A 6,461-nucleotide genomic window follows, 5' to 3' on the forward strand; every position below is an offset into this window, starting at 1 on the left:
GAGGAGAGAGAGTCGGTGAATAGTTAAAAGATGGAATAATTAAAATAATAGTGGGTCATATCCCAAAATAAAATTGTAAATAGTATTTCAGGACAGATAAAAAAGAAAAGTGTAAATAGTATTCTGAGACGAAAGGAGCAGTAATTATGACTGGGCTTAAGTGATTTTTTTTTTTTTTGATAAAAAGAAACATAAATGCTCTGTTAGCCATTCTCTTTCCCTAAAAGTTAAACCCTGACTTTCTGCTGTAAAGTTAAACTTGTTATATAGTTTAAACATGCGGTTATATTGTTATTGAACCTTCTATTGTAATAAATTATGAGTTTGAAATTAATTATGAGTTTGTACTGACTTATTAGTTCTTATTAGTTTATTAATAAATTTTTATGGCATTATATTAATTAATTCAATTATCAAACACTTTATTTTGATGATCACATCAAATTTATTTCATCTAAAAAAAAAAGTTTAATACAATTGGATAATTCAGATAGGATCTAATCTAATGTTTGAAAGTTTAGGTTGGATTGGTTCATACTCAAACTCTAATTGGTTTGGATTTGGATTGAAAAATTTAAATTTAAATTTTGTTCGGATCGGATTGGATTATGCCTACCAAACTTTCACCCAAATATAAGAGCATGTATAATGGTATGTGGCTTTCCAACTAGCTCTCCACTCTCTCTGATCTATTTTCTCTCTTCAAGCTACTCTAAAACTATATCTCAAAACACTCAACAATAATAAAACTCTGGAAAAAGCTCTCCATTCGATTTTTTCATTATTTAGTGGTCCTCATGTCGATAAATAAACATTATTTCATATTATGATTAAAATTATATAGATAAAGTTATTCATACAAATTAAATATAATTACAAAAAAAAATTAACCTTCTCCATAATTTATGTAATGTAGTTTTTTTTTGAAAAAAATATTAATTTTGAATGCTAATATTTGATTCAAAAATTATTAATAGAGACGATCTAATTTTAATATAAAAGTAGACCTAGTAATTAAATGAATCAAACTAGTTACCGAAATAAATTAACCTAGTCACTATTGGGCTCATTCTCTTTTTAACTAGCAATTTACGCACGCGATGCGTGCCTCATTTTTTTAAAACACAAATTTTACCTTTTTTAGGCATTAGCAAGGGTAAAATTTGATCCATAATCCCAAAATTGTAACCGAAAAGTATAAACTAAATTCAGTTTTTTTTCCTTGTCTAACTTCTAAATTATATTTTCACACATTGATATTTAAAATTTTCATCATTTTAAATTTTGTCCTTTTCTAAATTTTAACACTTTGACCTTCAATTATATTTGAAATGAAATTTTAAATTATTCGTACACAATTTGATATTAGATTATTTTTAGAAAAACAAAAATTGTTACTTTTTGCAAATTAATGTAGTTTTTTTTCTGAAAATGGATTTTTGCAAAAGTTGTTTGTAAAAAGTTTGATATTGTTTTGTTTTTCAAAATTTATTTCAAAAGATGGATTTTTTGCAAAAGTTTTGGGCAAAAATTTTAATATTGGCATTTTTTTTTAGAAAAAACTAAATTTGTTTTATATGAAAATGAATTAAATTTAAGTCTGATTGCATAAAAGCCCTTTTGAAATCATTGCTATCATCTCCATTTTTTTTTAACTACACAACAGTCGACTAAGTTGTTATTGTTTATTTCAACTAATGTGAAATAATATTGAAGGTTAAAAGAATTATGTACCTTTTTGGAAGTTCGCAAATTGCCGATGGATGAATGTGTGATATATATCGCCGTCAAAATCTTATGTTTTCTCAGATTTGTGTTTATAGGTAACTTTTGTGAGTATGTATGTAATTGTGAATGTTTCTTGAGAATAGTGATATTTCTAAGACTGCATTTAGGACGCGTCATGGTCACTATGAGTTCACAGTGATGCCATTTGGTCTGAATAACGCACCTGCAATGTTCATGGATTTGATGCATAGGATTTTCAGGCCATGCTTGAATAAATATGTGGTTGTGTTATAGATGATATTTTGATATATTCGAAGGTTAGGAGCAGTCATGAACTGCATTTGAGGGAAGTTTTGTCCACCCTAAGAGAGCATAAGTTGTACGCCAAGTTCTCTAAGTGTGAGTTTTTGGTTGGATAAGGTTGCATTTTTAGGACATGTTATCTTAAAGGATGGAGTTTCAGTGGATCCTGCTAAGATTCAAGCGGTGCGCGAGTGGCCAATACCAAAGATAGTGTGTGATATAAGGAGTTTCCTTGGGTTAGCTGGTTACTATCGAAGATTTGTAAAGGATTTCTCGAATATCTCGAGACCAATGACTAGCCTGATGAAGGAAGAATGTAAGTTTGTTAGAATCCAGAGTGTGAGGAAGTTTTTTTTTGGTGTTGAATGAAAGGTTGACTACAACACCTGTTTTGGCTCTACCTGATGAAAGTCAGCAGTATGATGTTTATAGTGATGCTTCGAAATTTTCGTTTAGGGTGTGTATTGATGCAGAACCGGAAGGTCATTACTTATGCTTTTAGGCAGTTAAAACATATTAGGTGAATTATCCAACTTGTGATCTTGAATTAGTTGTAATAGTGTTTGCTTTGAAGTTATAGCGAACTACTTGTATGGGGCAACGTGTAAGTTGTACACGGATCATAAGAGCTTAAAGTATATTCTCACTCAGAAGGAGTTGAACATGAGGCAGAGGAGGTGGTTGGAGTTGATCAAGTTATGATCTAGAGATCCAGTATCATGAAGGGAAAGCTAATGTTGTTGTGACGCATTAAGTCGAAAGTCGAGTCATTCAGTTAATGCAATGTGTTGCCAAGTCAGTTATGTGTCGAGTTTCTAGAAAATGTCATTGGAAGTTAAAGAAGAAGGTGTTGAAGAATTATTGGGTTCTTTGTCGATTCAACCCTCAATCTATGATGAGATTAGGGAAGGTCAATCAAAGGATGAAAAGTTAGAAAAGATTCGAGAGAAGATCCAGGATAGTCAGGTATCAGATTTCCAAATAGCCGATGATGGAAGTATTCGGTTCAAAGGATGTGGTGTATACCAATAATAGAGATGATTGAAGCGGAAATTAATGGAAGAAGCTCATAGCTCACCTTATTCAGTACACCAGGTGGTGATAAGTTGTATAAGGACATGAAGCAAATGTTTGGTGGCCAAACATGAAGCGAGAGGTAGCAGAGTTCGTGGCTAAGTGTCTCACATGCTAAAAGGTCAAGTTTGAGCACAAAAGATCGCAAAGGAAGGTTCAGCCCTGGATATTCCGAGTGGAAATGGAATTCTATATCAATGGATTTTGTGTCTGCATTACCAAGAATTAAGGCTGAAAATGATACAATTTGGTAGTGGTAGATCGTTTAGCTAATCAGCAACTTTCATTCCTATGAAGAATACTTGGTCATATGGATCAATTGGCTAAAGCATATGTGAATGGGTGGTGAAGTATCATGGTGTGCCTAAGGACATTGTTTTGATCGTGATTCACGTTCTTATCAAATTTTGGTAGAGTTTGTAGAAGGCTTTGGGAACTTATTTATTATTGAGTAAAGCTTTTCATCTGGCTACAGATGGACAAACGGAACGAACAATCAGACTTAAAAAATATGTTGCGATCTTGTGTTATGGAGTATCAGGGTTCGTGGGAGGATTTCTTGGATTTGATAGAATTTTCCTATAACAAACAGTCATCATGCAAGTATATTGGTATGGCTCTGTTTGAGGCTTTATGTGGTCGGAAGTGTAGACGTCTAGTCTGCTGGAATGATATTAGTGAAACTGTGGTGCTTGGACCCGAATTCCTCAAAGAGACGCGAAAGAGGTGAAAGTGATTCAAGAAAAGATCAAGGTTTTAAGAGTTATGCTGATTTGAAGCGAAGGGATGAAGAGTTTCAGGTTGGGGAAAAGGTATTGTTGAAAATATCTCCAATGAAAGGGGTGATGCGATTTGGGAAGAAGCGAAAGTTAAGTCCAAAGTATATCGGGCCATATGAGGTGTTAAAGAAGTTCGAAAAAGTGGCATATAAGTTGATTTGCCAAATGTTTAAGTCGAGTCATGATGTTTTCATATATCTAGTTAAGGAAGTATATTTCGGATGTGTCTCATGTGCTGCAACCTGAGGCCATTGAATTAAATGATAGTTTGACTTACGAGGAAAGACCTGTAAGAATCCTTGATAGTAAAGTTAGAAGTACTCGACTTAGGATGTAAGATTAGTCAAAGTATTATGGTAAACCATCATATTAGGAAGCAACATGGGAAGTTAATGCGGATATGCGCAAAAAATTCCGGCGTTGTTTTTCGAGGTTAGTTGTCGAGTTACGGGGTCGTAACTCCTTTTAAGGGGGGTAGAATGCGATAGAGTTTGCGTTCTACTATAGTTATGCATTTTAGCATATTTTTGAGTCATATATGCATTTTAGACGTCAGCATTTGAGTCAGAAACTACAATTTTGAGATTTTAATCCTTTTTTTGGTAAGTGTTATGACTGTTTGTCTTAAGTTTCGAGGTCGAAACTTCTTTTAAGGGGGTAGACTGTAATACCCCATATTTTTAGTATTTATTTAAATAATAAAATATTATTTATATTTATTTCTAAAATAAATATTTTAAGCAAAGGGTATTTTAGTATTTTCAATGATTTTTAATTATTTTGGCGGAAATGGCGCCAAAATTGAATTTGTTAAGCTTTTGGTATTAAATCCTAGTCAAAAAAATTCAGAAAACCAAAAAAAAAAAAAAAAAAAATTTTTTTTTTAGGGCCATATATTCCTACGGATTTATGTGAATGAAGGGAGTTTTGTTTTCCTATAACTTCCAAATTATGATGGATGTTACAAATCTTGGTTTAATCCCTAATTTATGGTGAAGGTTACAAACTATTTAATTTTTGAAATTAAGTACTACCTATTCTACTCCTATAAATACCCCATACCTTAAGCCATCTTTTCCACACAAAACTTTGAAGAATTATATTCTCTTACTTCAAAGTTCTTCTTTCTCTTCCTATTATTCTAGTTTTATATTTCTTATTCAAGTTTCAATTTTCTTTGGTTAAGAAAAATATTTTCATATTTCTTACTCAAAAATATTATGCTCATGATAGTCATTCATGTTTAAATTCATGATTAAGTTCATGTGGTAATTGCTTGTTGGTTGGTATGAGAAAGCTCAAGTATAAGAATAAGTGAAGATACTAGTATTAGTTTGTGCAAGATCAAGGTACGTTATGTAGCTAGATCTTTTAAAATGTGGTTTATATGATAAAGTTGTTTATTATGGTTGGATTGGTTTAGAAATTTGGTTTGAAATGGTTACAATATTTTATTATTTCTCTTGAAAGTGAAAAGAAGGAATGATTTTATCAATCATTTTTATATAGAAGTTTTGTTATCCTTTTTGGAAAATTAAATTATTTTTACAAGGAAAGGTTGATTGGTTTTTATGAACTTTGAATGTTCAAAAAGTTGTTTATGAGGAAAGGAGGTTTATTCATGACTTACAAGTCATATTATTATTTTTTCCGCTTGATTAATATCAAGAGATTCAAAGTCCACTTGTTGGCAATTATAGTTACCCCTTGATATAGCTCCGTGATGGGATGACTAGTTTGGGGGTGTGCACACTTAGCAAAATAGAAGGGGGATAAGAAGAGGAATTGTTTTCAGGATTATTTTTAATCCAAGTTGTTTGGAAAGAGTTTGTTCTTAAAAGTTATTCTTGAATTATTATTCAAGTGTTTAAAAAGTTTGTTCTTAAAAGGTTATTCTTGAATTATTATTCAAGTGTTTGGAAAGATTTGTTCTTAAAAGTTTTCTTGAATTATTATTAAGTGTTTGAAAATAGTTTATTCTTAAAGAGTTATTCTTGAATTATTGGTGATGGAGTTTTCAAAATGAAAAATTGTTATGAACTAACAAATGTGTTACTTATCTAGTACATTTCATACTCAGTTTTATACTGACGCGTATTTCCTTTTTCCTATTTGGCTTTGCCCTGTTTACCTTTTTGGTAAGCAGTTTTACAGGTGAATTTTGGATGTGCATGGGAGCATACTAGGAAGGGATCTTCACCTAGATTAGGGTTTTATTTATATTGAGTTTTGAGACAATATTTACTTTTATTAATAAAGAAATATTATATTTTTGGTTAAATCTTCCGCTGCAAGTTATTTTGGTTAGTTAGTAGTTGGTTGCCGAAAGCGTGTTAGTCACGTGGCGGTAATACTCCTAAATTACTCAAATATTATTTATTAAATTATTTATTTAAAAGTGAGTAATTTGGGGGTGTTACACAAATATTCTAATCGAAAAATTATATGGACAAAATATCTTGACCTTTTTATTATAAGAGAAGATGTTATACATGCGTGAAAAGTTTGACACACTCGCTACACTCGCTATCTTTAATACTCTTTAATTTAGTTAAACCAACTCATTATGTCTATTTT

The sequence above is a fragment of the Beta vulgaris genome, chromosome 2 (genome assembly GCF_026745355.1).
Source record: "Beta vulgaris subsp. vulgaris cultivar EL10 chromosome 2, EL10.2, whole genome shotgun sequence".
NCBI classification, from domain to species: domain Eukaryota; kingdom Viridiplantae; phylum Streptophyta; class Magnoliopsida; order Caryophyllales; family Amaranthaceae; genus Beta; species Beta vulgaris.